Here is a 14,973-nt window from a genome sequence, read left to right as displayed (position 1 = left end):
GTCGTGATCCTGGGTGCTGTGGATACGTGTTTTCTGCAGATTGCTTGTCTCTTCGATCAGTTTTGTAATACCAAATAATGCTTTGCACTTTGTGGTCGTTCTGATGCCAGGAATGATGAGGAAATGGCCTCCTTCAGTTGGTTCCATGTTCGAGATGCTGGGACACTTTTAGCAAGACTGATGTTACGGAATTTTAAGTCTTAAAAGTTCAGCAAATTCTCGAAGAGCTTTCTTGTTTGCATGTTTTAACTGTCTTTCTCCACTCTTCTTGGTGGATTTGAGTTTAATCCGCAATTTCGTGGACAGTAGATTGTTATCAGTTACACAGTCATCTCTCAGAAAGGTCTTACAATCAATGATCGAAATATACAAAAGACTTGGCACTAGGATGAGGTACATCTGGTTTCTAAATCTTTCACCAAGCTATATCCACGTATTCAGTCGTCTTGGTTAATGTTGGAACACAGTGTTAGAGACAGTTCTTACTAAAGCAGAAATCTAGTCAGTACCCGTCTCGGTCATTTCTCTCACCAAGATCATAATGTCCAACCACAGTGTAGGGAAGCAGCCTACTCACACCTTATAAAATTCACATAAGTCTTTCCATTGTGTGCCAGCCTAGTCCGCTGTAACTAGCTCTGACGTCATAAATATTGTGCAATACTTTAAAATGAAGTAAATAACCTGAAACGTTTCTATCATGTCAGGAGTAACACAAAATCAATATGTGTTGGATATCAGTTCAATAACTTTAACCATTTTCGAAATTTGGATGTTTTTCTGTAAAAATCGTTGGCTCAACAGAAAAGAGCTAGAAACTAAAAAATTTGTATTTAGATTCCTTTTGCATAATAATTTAGTAGAAACAGTATTCTGGATCTCACAAATTAAAACTTCAGTTGAAATTAATGATTTTCTGGTTTTTATCTTAAAAATTAAGGAAGCAAGATAGATTAAGTAGGCTAATAAATAAGGCTAGGATGTTTAAATTTAAGTAGAATGGAGATCCACTATAATCATAAAGATGTGAGAAGTTTCAACTGAATAACTATAAAACTATAGCGATACTGTATGTCCAAAGGAGAAGTTCAGAGCTCATCTACTGCATGTAGTGTAATTAAATTAATTATCTCGCCCAAAATATTTGACTTATCCACGTCAGACTTTTATTATGATTACTTACGTGTGTGCTGATTGCACATTTAAACTGAGAGCTTCATCGGCCATCAGCAAAGGAAGCAATGATTTATTCGATAACCTAAAGTGGTGCATTACTAGCCCAGCGGCTAGTCGGGAGAGCAGATTTGATCAGGCGTTCCCTTTGCCGTCCGCACCGCGGCTTTATATGTAAGAACGCGGCGTGAGAAGAGGAAGGCCCCAGTTCTCTCTAGACGCTGATTAGCGCACCACCTGTGCCGGGAGTCGCGTCGCTTCGGTATCTTTAGTTTGCGTATGTCGTTTTTTCACGTGCCGCCATAGGACAGACATTCTACCATTATTAGCGTGGCGTTTGATGAACATTATCATCAAATTATGGCGAGCATTCACTTAAACATTTAATTTGAACAGTTATAGTTGCATCAGCGCATTAGACTCTGAACTGCTCTGGTAGTTGGATTGTGTGGATTCTTTTTGGTCTGTAACTTTCAGAATATAGTGAACATTTTAGAGAGAATGGTTTTTGATTATGAATCCCAGACAATCTCCTAATTCCTCAGAGCTATAAGCTGTAGCTATAAATGTATTTCTCAGATGAAGTGGGCACTAGGAATTCTAATTACAGGCTTCACGTTTTGCTAATCACTTTCTGGTTGCCAGTATTGTAGTTAGAGAGCCAGTGTTGAGAATGGCAAACAGCCTAAATACAAAACATTATTACAATTATGCCACCCGCTGCCCAACATATGGTGCCAATCGGCCGGGAAACAAACGGAGTAAAATTGAGAGTGATTTTTAAATATTCGGATTTGGGAGTGAAATGCGACACACAACTGAGTAATAGAACGGTGATAGTATTACGTGTGCATGTGGACAAAGCAATTGGATTAACAACGCATCCGGATTGACGGAGCTGGCACTGAGTCTAGCGGCGCTGCTGGCATCACGAGAATCCAGTTTCGCCTCACCGCAGTCGTCCGCCGGAGCAACCGGAGCCACGCCTGCAGTTGCAGGCCACGCGAACGCACAGCAGCCGTCGAAGTGCCGTCTGCAGTTCAACGCGCAACATCGCATCAGTAATCCTGGTACGCCGCGCTGGCAACACCATACGTCGTACAGAAGGAACTAAGTTAAGTGAAAAGCTGTTAAAATTTTTACTAACCTGCACTAAAAGACTGTCGGCGATGGAACCGCCAGAGGAAACTGTTTAAACTTAAATCAGAACCTATGTCTGTTGAGGGAAGTATAATCCAAACAACGGTTCAAGTGTAAATATGCATGAAAACAGTAATGTTAAAGTGAAATATGATGTATTGTCTCCTGACAGCAGTGTGAAAAGGGGCAATGATTTAATAATAGAGACCCCTGTAGTAAAGCAGAAATCAGAAATTGTTAATTTATTGGATGATAGTTTATCTGATGAGTTAGAAACGAAACAGTCATCAGAGGTGGTATAGTTTAAAAAGGATAAGTTAGATATGACTGATCAATCAGATGTTTCATTTCGTTTTCATAATTCTGGTATTGGAGCTAGTTTTTCGTCACCTGAGTGTGATAAAAAACCAGCTAGTGAGCAACCCAAAGATATTGGGGTTATTGATTTAAATGTTATATTACAAGCAATAGCTACCAGTAATGCTAAAATGACAGCTGAATTAAAGTCTGAAATAACTGAGGTCAAAAGCAGTAATGCTGAATTAAAGTATGAGATTGTGGCCAGCCAAACTAATTTTAATAAACGATTGGAGGTAATGGACAATACCTTAAAGGCTGGTTGCAATACGTTGAAAGAGGGTCTGGACAGTTTGAATTATAAAATGGATTACAATCATGAGGATATTAAGAAAAAGATTGCTCAACAATTTTCTGAAATGTATAAAACAGTAAAATCTGAAGTTGCTGAGGTTCGCAAAGACTTCCAAATGGAAGATGCGAAGCTGGAGCACAAGTTAACAGAAAAGATCGAGGCGGAATCTGAACTGTGGTCAGATAGGTTTAAAAATGTTAATATAAAAGTAAACATATGTCAAGCAGAAGCAACTGCAATCAAAACTGATACTACTCATATTGTGCAAAGAGTAGATAATGTTGAAATGAGAATAGAAAATATTAGTACTAACATTGCTAACATTGAGTGTAAAGTAGTTTCAGTAACTTCTGGTAATGGTAGTATACAACAAGTTGTAGCTGGAAACGCCGCATTTATCGGATCTCAGCAGTTCTTGCGGTTCGATCCAGATAAAAATATCCACCCGCTAGATTTCTGGAACGATTTTGAAGATGTGATTCCACCAACTTGGTCTGAACGAGAGAAAATCTCATTTATTAGAAGCCATTTAGCAGGTGACACCACGCGTTGATCAGCTGATGTTATGTCGAAGTGTAAAACCGTAGCGGAATTTAAAACAGCTTTCATTAATGAGTATTGGTCTAGCAATAAGCAAAATGAAGTGTTGAGAGAATTTTGGACTGCAAAAGGCTTCAGTGCAGGCAAGGAATCTATTAAAGAGTTTGCTAGCTCATGGATTTCACGTTTGTCGCATTTGGCGGAAAAGCTGAAACCTGAAATGAAAATACTAGGTCTTGAAGCCAAACTGCCATGGTATTGGCAAACTAGAATTATATCTGCCCCTAGAGACAATCTTCATCGTTTCATTGAGTACTTAGAACGTGTAGAGCGTGTTGCTGCCAATGAGGAGCAAGCACGTAATAACAGAAATGGTAATAACACTTGTAGTAAATTTAAGAACGAGCAGAATGGCAATGTAAACATAAGAACAGTAGGTGTTCGCCATCCTAAGAGAGGTAGGAATTGGAGAAATAATTATCAGAACCAACAATGGCATCCAAATGATAGTAACTTTGTTCCGAACAAAATTATGCAATTAAACAACAGTGCTAAAAGCAATGCTGTGCCAGTTAACTATAACGGAAATAAAGGAAACAGTAGTAGGCCGAGGCAGGAAAACTAGTTCCCGTCTATGAGGACACTGGCGCTCACCAGGCGGTTACTTTTCCTAAGCCAGTTATTACAGTAATTGGTAAGACGGATCAGAATACTCAGACTGAACATGTGGATGAGGGGTCGGTAACATCTAAGGATACAGCAGAAATATTAGATCACTCACAGTATTTAATAGATACAATGTTAGAGACGCTTTCTAAGTGGGAAGAGAAAGAGAAGGCGCAGCAGTGTAACGGTAGGGAAGAGCTACAAAATACTGAAATGTCAGGTGAAGAAGCAGAAGAAATTCGTGCTTATATTTACGATGAGGATGATGTGCTCTTATCTAAAGTGCCTGTGCAGGATATTGATACTGTACTAATTGATTTAGGACAGGAGGTAAGTGAGAATGTAGAGGATAGCCTGTTGTGGGTCGATGAGCCCAGTAGCTGTGACCAGTTGTCACTTGAGAAGGAACCCGACGATAAGAGTGAAAGTAGTTTAGCTGCAACTAGTGTTATGCCAGGTCTGGAGCAGCAGAATCGCTCGGACTACAGTAATTTGGGTCGTATTCAGCAAACTAAATGTAATGAAATCGTGCGGTGTTTCGATTTAAAATTGATAGACCGACTGGAAAAGGCAGCTGAAAATGTTATTGAGGAAACCCCTACACACTTTGACCTAAATGTAACGAATACAGATGTCGATCACTTTAGTTGGAGACAAATCCAAAAGGAGCTATTGGATGAGTTTGAGGAACCACCTGTACAACCTAGAATAAGCCACCCTATAATAATAGTGAATATGTTGGGTATCAATGTACGTTGTCTCTTAGACAGTAGAAGTGAGGTGAGTGCCATATCTCAGTCCTTCTTTGATGCATTACCTAGTAAAGACAAGCTTACCGTAATGAGGGTATCAGGACTAAAAATAATTGGTGCTACTGGCAGGGTGTCAAAAACGGTAAAACAAGAAGCTTTGCTGCCGTTTAACATTAATGATAATTTAATTGATCATAAATGCTTAATTGTAAATAATCTCAGTATTGAGCTTTTAATTGGCATAGATTTCTTGCCAAATTATCACAGTGTTGTTGACTTTGAAAGAAGCCAGTTGAAAATGGTCTTGCCGATAACCGGAGTAATTACGATAACTTTTATTCATAAACATGTAGTAACTAATCATGAAACTTGGGAGCTGCCTATACGAGTTCTGAAAAATAGGAGATATTGGGACGAAGGTGTTAATCTTAGTAAAAGTAAGCTAAACACAGAAGAAGAAGGAGAGGAAGAAGCAATAATTTTGGACAAGATAGAAGCTAAATTGCAGGAAATCGATAAAATTTCAGCTAATCAGAAGGAAGAACTGAGACAGGTTTTAAAAAGGAATCATAAGGTATTTTCAAATCGACCTGACGTGGTCAAAGGTTATGAACGTCAATTAAAGGTGAAACCTGGCCAAGTGTTTTGCATAGGAAAACCACATGCCAATGCATATAGGCTAGAGTACCCTAAGAGTAAAAAGCTATTCGGTCTCAGGAACGTGATCGACCTAAAGAAGTTCATCGGTAGTGGATGAATTCTGTAGGGAGGAGGTTGTTCTGTAACCTCTACACAGTGTGGCAGCTATGCAGTCCCAGCTGTGTGAGATCTTCTTTCCATTTCAGGTCTCTCTCATTCTTCATCTTTCCTATCTACCAAAGTTTCGACACTTTCTTCGCAATACTAAAATTTTCTGTCATGGCTATCAAGCTATGAGTTCTGTAGACATTTTATCCACCGATTAGTGAAGAAAATACCTAATGTGACAAACCTAACAGTGACATAAACAATATAGAAGTATGATGTAATTAAGATACAAATGTATTTGAGTAACAAGTATGTATAGAACCCTGGTAAAATTGTAAGTACAAAGTGTTGTTTTATTGGAAATGGTCCCACAATAATATTTAAAAAAGATATACAAGTTCGTTCATAAGCAGGATCTGAAGTGGCAATGAAACCTAGTGTATGCATTAGAGCCAACTAATAAATAGTAAGAGAGAGTGCTTAGTGTTATGAAAAATAGACAGATAAGTTGTAAAAATGAACTCACCTTGTGTAGCAAGGAATGGCAGTGTAACAGAATTGAGTAGTGTTTGTGGTTGAGACGTGAAGGACACGTCGCTAAGGTATTTATAAGGTTGGAGCTGGCCATTATTTTGGTGTAGTGTGTGACAGGACACACCTACATGTACTGAGGTTATGAGTTGGAGGCGTTAATGCGACCATAGGTACCCTTATGTTAGATGAGACAGAGCAGCTCATGGTGTCCTATAGGTTTAAGGAATTTAGCATTACGCTCGTCCATAATTACCTAATGCACTTTAGTGGTAGGTCGAGAGAGACTACCAGTGGTTTCAGCGTCCGATCGAGTGGAAATGGATTGTCACGTGAGCAAACTGATCAGCTGCAATACACTATAGATATGAAATAAATGTGCTATCCTGTGCTTTAAATTTTAATGGAGTGAGTATTACTTAAGTTCATACACTAGCAAAGTAAGTAAGTACATAATTGCAGATGTGGAACTGACACAGCAGCAGAGGACCAATAAGTGGATTTAGTAGTCAACTAAACACTCAGAATTGTACTATTAACACAAGTTACTCACATGTACAAAGAGTCTGAGAAGACAACTACTAATCATATATACTCATACTATCTCTAAGAATAAGGTAATGCAAGATGAGTCAGTTAAGTAAATAAAATACAGATTTGTCGGGAATGCACCGAGCATTGTTTCAGTGTTCCGGCCCAGCAATAATAAATTCAGATTAAATAGGATTTATGATTGTATGCCTTGAGCATAAATTTTCTCTAGTACGTGACTAACGGCGTTTTGAGCCTTTTGTTTACCGATTTTATGACAGTTAAGTAACCGTGAGAGTAAAATTGAAAAAGTTCTGTTAACTTTGTTCCAGTAACATATAGAAAGATAAAATGTATATATCCCCATTTCATTGTGACCCACCCTTAGATATTAAGTGAACAGAGTCTGAGGCACTCTTTTTTGTTTGTTCTACAGGACAAACCAGATAATGGCAGCCTGGTAGCTGCTTGAAAGCGTGGAGTGACTTGGACACAAGTAACAGTGACCCCTCCCCTTTCCCCATGTAATTTAGAGTGAACGTGAAGGACGCACGCCATACCAACTTACCCTCCTCTACCCTTGTGAATGGAAGTGTAGAACGCCAGCCAAAGCGGTTACAACCACGTGTGTAAAAATGAAATTGTCATGATTTGTGAAATATTCTTTCAGGTTTAGAAAAGACTGTTAAGATATAATTATCTGTTTATGTATCATGAATAACTGTGTTATTTTCATTGAATTTGTGTATGTAAAAATATTTACAGACAATTTAATGGATTTAAAATTTTCATAATTTTACATATTTATATGTGTTTGTCTGTCTAAGGCAATATGTATGCCAAAGTGTTTAATTGATTTTGCTTAAATTTGGGGTGCTAATGTTGCTTAAGAGGCAGTGAACATGCCAGTAATTTAAATAATTGTTGTAGGAAATAAGTTTTGTTTTAATGTTTCTATATGTTTACATTTCAATTTTAATTTTCATAGGGAGTTAAGCTGTTCTCTTGCTTCCCTTTTTGTAATTAATTTTTTTTCATTTACATCCAAAAGAATTAAGTAGAGGGTAATGTAGGGAAGCAGCCAACTCACACCTTATAAATTTCACATCAGTCTTTCCATTGTGTGCCAGCCTAGTCCGCTGTAACTAGCTCTGACGTCATAAATATTGCGCAATACTTTAAAATGAAGTAAATAACCTGAAACGTTTCTAGCATGTCAGGAGTAATAGAAAATCAATATGTGTTGGATATCAGTTCTATAACTATAACCATTTTAGAAATTTGGATGTTTTTCTGTAAAAATCACTGGCGCAACAGAAAAGAGCTAGAAACTTAAAATTTATATTTAGATTCCTTTGCATAATAATTTAGTAGAAACAGTATTCTGGATCACACAAATTAAAACTTTAGTTGAAATTCATGATTTTCTGGTTTTTATCTTAAAAATTACGGAAGCAAGGTAGATTAAGTAGGCGAATAAATAAAGCTAGGATGTTTATATTTAAGTAGAAGGGAGATCCGCTATAATCATAAATATGTGAGAAGTTTCAACTGAATAACTATAAAACAATAGCGATAGTGTATGTCCAAACGTAAGTTGAAAGCTCGTCTACTGCGTGTAGTGTAATTAAATTAATTATCTCGCCCAAAATATTTGACTTATCCACGTCAGACTTTTATTATGATTACTAACCTGTGTGCTGATTGCACATTTAAACTGAGAGCTTCATCGGCCATCAGCAAAGGAAGCAATGATTTATTCGATAACTTAAAGTGTTGCATTACTAGCCCAGCGGCTAGTCGAGAGAGCAGATTGGATCAGGCGTTCCCTTTGCCGTCCGCACCGCGGCTTAATATGTAAGAACGCTGTGCGAGAAGAGGAAGGCCGAGTTCTCTCCAGATGCTGATCAGCGCACCACCTGTGCCAGGAGTTGCGTCGCGTCGATATCGTTGATATAAACAGCCTCGGATGCAGTAATAAGTTACTCGGGATACGCGTAACCATGAAATCGTTTTCGAGTGAAGTGTTAATTTTGGGATGACGTCAATGATCTATCTTTAGTTTGCGTATGTCGTTTTTTCACGTGCCGCCATACGACAGACATTCTACCATTATTAGCGTCGCGTTTGATGAACATTATCATCAAATTGTGGCGAGCATTCACTTAAACATTTAATTTGAACAGTTATAGTTGCATCAGCGCATTAGACTCTGAACTGCTCTGGTAGTTGGATTGTGTGGATTCTTTTAGGTCTGTGACTTTCAGAACATAGTGAACATTTTAGAGAGAATGGTTTTTGATTATGAATCCCAGACAATTTCCTAATTTCTCATAACTGTAAGCTGTAGCTACAAATGTATTTCTCAGATGAAGTGGGCACTTGGAATTCTAATTACAGGCTGCACGGTTTGCTAATCACTTTCTGGTTGCCAGTACTGTAGTTAGAGAGCCAGTGTTGAGAACGGGAAACAGCCTAAATACAAAACATTTATACAATAATGCCACCCGCCGCCCCACAACAGATTGTGTGTGTCTTGGGTATTACCTCTCATTTCAGAACTGAAGCCACTTGGTTTGTTGCTGTTCTTTGTTAGGAATCTTGTTAAGTACTTGTTCCAGTTATTCGTAAATCTCCTCTATCTCCTCACCTGTTATTGCAGCAGTAGGAATTTAGACCTGGATGACGTTGAGTTTACACGTAGAAGCATTCGATTTTGTGAAGACGATCCTGTCATTAATAGGTTCATAAGCGAGAAAAGAGTTGTCCAGATTTCTAGAAAAAACTATTGCTACACCATTTCTGCTTAGGTTGCTACTCCCTAAAAGTGTGGTATTGCTTCCGTGGCCATGAAATGGCCACTTCCTCTCCAGTGAGACTCGCTAAGCTCAAGAATTTCTAGGTCCTTCAGACTCATTTCTCTTTCTACTATTGCAAGTTTTCCTGTCTGAAGTAGCCCACGCACATTCCATGTTGTAGTCTTTCTCGCAATGGCCAGGAATAATTTGCACTGTGGTGTTAGTCTAATGACTTCTTTCTATCCTTTCCTCCCTGGAGATCAAACTGGCGGACTAGAACTTCCGAATAATTTAGAACTGAACAAAGTCTTAGGGCTCCAGTGGGAATATTTCAGTGGTGACTTCCCGATTGATATTTACCCACTACAACCTAGTGGTTTTGAGCAATTCTAAATTATACAGTACCAACTGATAATTACAGAACGTGGTGACAGTGTCGATCAGGTGTGCCCATTCAAAAAGTAGGTGAAAGTATTCATAGCTCTTTCTGTGAAACTAGCCCTGAAAAATCTCTCTTAACGTCTGACGTTCGTAGTGCACAGCCAGTCTAAGTATGCCACGAATAGTAAGACAAATTACTTACATAACCGAGGCTTGTAACCTTGCTGTTCTTCTTGCCTCTTTCAGTTCACAAGATGCAAACTCGTTGTCTGCTTGCCACCGACTGACTCATGGCACGAAAGACGTCTGCAGTGCGATGGCCAGAGCCACTTTCTCTATTATCGTCACGGAAGTTTCGTTTCAGAGTTTTCCCTCCATGTTTTACACGAAAACAAACCTACATGCATGAACTAGTATTGCAAGTAAAGTTTCAATATTTCCATTCTTTATAAGTATATTGGTTTTGAAATTGCATCTGTAGATTAATTGCAATTACGTAAGTCCTCGTAGATAATGAATAAAATATTTACAAATATGTTGCTTCAAGGATAATCATTGCACAGAAGCCACATTAAGCAAAAGGAGACAGAGAAGTTACATAACACAGTCATAGGTAATATCCAAAATCGTGTTACACATGCCCCATGTTTCAGCGATGTTTCGTGTTAGGGATGCACCAGTGAAGCATCCATGACACCTCAAACAGTGTTGCGCGAAAATAAAAAATTGCGAACTGACCACAATAGCAATCACTTTACATAAACAGGTATGGGAAGATAAAGACTATCATTCATCTTCTTCACATTTTGCACAATATTTCGTCATGGCGAAGAAATTCTGTCTCTCATAGATCATTTTATAACGATGGGATGATGGGTATACACACATGAGATTGACACATATGTAAGAGAACAGAAAATACATAAATATGAGGGAGAAAATACAATACATACATAAATATTATTTAAATTTTCTGCGGAATTCGAAGTTTTTTGGTAGAGTTTTAAGCAATTCGGTAAAGGAACATTAAATTGTTAAATTTTACCAGTTTTAAAATACTACTGAAGATATTACTTTTAGCTTTCATACAGGAAAAAGTTTAAGAAAATATATTACTTTCATCGGAGAGGTGTTTTTCGATGTGTTAATTTTTTTTATGGAGTTCAGCAAATACAATAAGCATAAATTTATTCTCTGGCCCTTCATTATTTCAGGCAGTCCACTCCAACACGTTTACTTACAAGCCTTGTTTTAAGAAACAAACACTCGGCTGTCCACTGTGATTTTTCTCAGTCCTTTTCAAGCACTCCTTCCTGCTCTATTCACTTAGCAAGATATTATGCTGCCTATTTCACATACTGGCAGTCCATTATATCAAGCTGCAACTCGTTGTGCGGTGCAGCCTTTTAGCATGTTATTTAACTTTCTCAGGAAAATCCGTTTCATTCTGTACACAGTTACGTTGTTAAGACTATGAAACTTACAGACGTATATAAGCATAACAATAACAGTTAGTTTTCACAACAGTATAACATGCTGCAAAACACAGTTTATAAAAATAAACATATTATAAAACAGTAAATATTATCCATGACATGTTTCCAAACAGTGCTCCTTTTTCTTCTGTTTTGTCGACATAAGGTTTCAAGTCCACTATATTAGGAAATACTAGGGGCTTTCTTTTGATTTTGGATACTCCAGATAGTATGCGTAAGACCAGTCGTTGTAAATGTATTTCAATTTGGAAATAAACCTGCCGCACACCCTCTAATTACGGTGCAATATGTGCTTTCGTACACATTATAATTAAATTTTCCTCATTTTACCATAAGAAGTCTTAAAGAGGTTTAATTTCATCCCAAGGGATGTGTTCTAAGTGTGCTTTATCTATAGTTTTGGAATTTCAAAGTCTTCCACAACCTGAACCATTTGCTAACAATATATAGCAGCATAAGGTGGCTCTTTCATCTTGGTTTTGTGTTTACTTCAAGGTTTTGTTCTTATATAATTTCATCTTGTGTACAACATTTCGTCACCTATTCCTCAATTTCTGTTACTTCAGTACATAATTCTTCCAAATTGTCTTCCATATCTGACCATTCTTCTTCACTGTCCGTCTCTAATAGAAACGCTTATCTTAGAAACACGTTAATTTCCTCATTTAATCTTTTGTCTGGTCTTATATACACAAGGTCACTGTTTTTTCCTAACGTTATTAATTCTTTTTCTTTCACTTCAGGTTCTCCGCTGGGCTGTTACCTTCATCGGCTCTAATGGCGTCTATCTTTACTTCGTATTTTCTGTAGTCATCGGAAGTTTCAACAATTACTTATTGTCGAAATCTACCTCTTCATGTCTACTGACAATAGTCTGTTCCACTGGCGATTCGATACTCAATAATGGTACGTCGGCAACGCTGAGGATTTCATATTCTTCCATTCTTCTTATTATTGGTCTCAGCATTATCGGCAGCTCGCACACTTCGGGCGGCGCTAAATATTTCCGTTTCCTCTTCACTATCTGGCCACTTCCTATTCTCGACGTCCCTTTATCTCCTTTCACTACCACCTAACCTTTTGTTTGCGTAGTTCTACATCTACATCTACGTGATTACTCTCCTATTCACAATTAAATGTCTGGCAGAGGGTTCAATGAATCGCCTTCGAGTTGTCTCCACTGTTCCACTCTCGAATTGCGAGAGTGGAAAACCGAGGACCTAATTTTTTCTGTGCAACCCCTGATTTCTCTTATTTTATCGTGATGATCATTTCTCCGTATGTACGTGGGTGCCAACAGAAGGTTTTCGCAATCGGAGGGGAAAACTGGTGATTGAAAATTCATGAGAAGATCCCGTCGCAACGAAAAACGCCTTTGTTTTAATGTTTGCCAATTCAATGCAATATCGTCATTTAAACGGTTTTCGATGTTTTGTTCCTCGCCTTCAAATAAGTTCACGTTTTCTCTTGCCCGGTGTCGTCATCTGCCGAGTGGGGCTTATAACGTTCTACTGGTCCTCCTGGACGCCCTCATTCTGTCTTGCTCCCACAACTACAGCTTCCACACGAACAGCTGATAGGTCTGATGTATGCTTCGCTGGCGGGCTCTGCGTCAGCACGTTAGTGTAAGTTTCATTGCTTGCGTGCCGCGACCTATTCCTGAGCACGCCTGTCCCTTTGTTTCCAGTGACCTGCTGTGCTTCGCAATCTCTCTCTCGAGCACTAAATTCATTACGTTTACGCCGGTGTTGTTCCTTACGTTTGGGCCCTGAAAATCTGTCTGTGTTAACTTGGCCCGAAACAAATCCGATCCTCAGTTTTCCGCGTAGTTTGCTGTCGTGGTGATGTAGCGGCTGAAGTACCTCGACCTTTGTCTATAACTCGTTGAACCATATCTATGCGATACATATCGCCGTCATTTTGTTAATTGTCATTGTGATTACCCCTTTTGTTATTATTCTGTCAATAATCACGATTCCTTCGCCAAGCACCTTCAGATTGAGTTGTTTTTAGAAACGAAGCAATACTTATATGATTGCATCCTACGTATATTCTCGAATCTTGTGGCTTCTTTTACCATAGCTCCTAAATAACCCCGAATCACATCATATACTTCTTACGTGTTTCAATTTCCTGTACTAGGATTCACAGAAATATTTCATGGAGTTCGTGACGCTATTGTCATACAGTCTGGCTATTATAAAAGTCTGTTCTTGTTCGTACCAGTATTCCTCGGTAAATTTTTGCTTAAATTCCTCGAACACCATCTGATCAGGGTTTAAATTCTGCCCCATCGCTTAGTATCACATGCTAGTGCAGTGATAGCTACGTTATTCTTTTCTTGTCCTGTTAAATATTCAGGAGAAATCCTTTCACAATTTTTCAGAAAATCCAGTGCATGCCACCCATTATGTCTTTTGACAGGATCAAAACGTTTCTTACCCTCTAGTAGTTTGTTATGCGGTATCATGTCGTTGACACAACTGGACTTGTCTCTTATTTCCTTTTCAAGGTCGCAGATTTCGATTTGAATTTTTTAATTATTTTGGTCACACTTATGTTCCCAAATACACTCCTGGAAATTGAAATAAGAACACCATGAATTCATTGTCCCAGGAAGGGGAAACTTTATTGACACATTCCTGGGGTCAGATACATCACATGATCACACTGACAGAACCACAGGCACATAGACACAGGCAACAGAGCATGCACAATGTCGGCACTAGTACAGTGTATATCCACCTTTCGCAGCAATGCAGGCTGCTATTCTCCCATGGAGACGATCGTAGAGATGCTGGATGTAGTCCTGTGGAACGGCTTGCCATGCCATTTCCACCTGGCGCCTCAGTTGGACCAGCGTTCGTGCTGGACGTGCAGACCGCGTGAGACGACGCTTCATCCAGTCCCAAACATGCTCAATGGGGGACAGATCCGGAGATCTTGCTGGCCAGGGTAGTTGACTTACACCTTCTAGAGCACGTTGGGTGGCACGGGATACATGCGGACGTGCATTGTCCTGTTGGAACAGCAAGTTCCCTTGCCGATCTAGGAATGGTAGAACGATGGGTTCGATGACGGTTTGGATGTACCGTGCACTATTCAGTGTCCCCTCGACGATCACCAGTGGTGTACGGCCAGTGTAGGAGATCGCTCCCCACACCATGAGGCCGGGTGTTGGCCCTGTGTGCCTCGGTCGTATGCAGTCCTGATTGTGGCGCTCACCTGCACGGCGCCAAACACGCATACGACCATCATTGGCACCAAAGCAGAAGCGACTCTCATCGCTGAAGACGACACGTCTCCATTCGTCCCTCCATTCACGCCTGTCGCGACACCACTGGAGGCGGGCTGCACGACGTTGGGGCGTGAGCGGAAGACGGCCTAACGGTGTGCGGGACCGTAGCCCAGCTTCATGGAGACGGTTGCGAATGGTCCTCGCCGATACCCCAGGAGCAACAGTGTCCCTAACTTGCTGGGAAATGGCGGTGCGGTCCCCTACGGCACTGCGTAGGATCCTACGGTCTTGGCGTGCATCCGTGCGTCGCTGCGGTCCGGTCCCAGGT

Source organism: Schistocerca piceifrons, chromosome X (genome assembly GCF_021461385.2).
Source record: "Schistocerca piceifrons isolate TAMUIC-IGC-003096 chromosome X, iqSchPice1.1, whole genome shotgun sequence".
NCBI classification, from domain to species: domain Eukaryota; kingdom Metazoa; phylum Arthropoda; class Insecta; order Orthoptera; family Acrididae; genus Schistocerca; species Schistocerca piceifrons.
Note: the sequence above shows the minus strand (reverse complement) of the source record.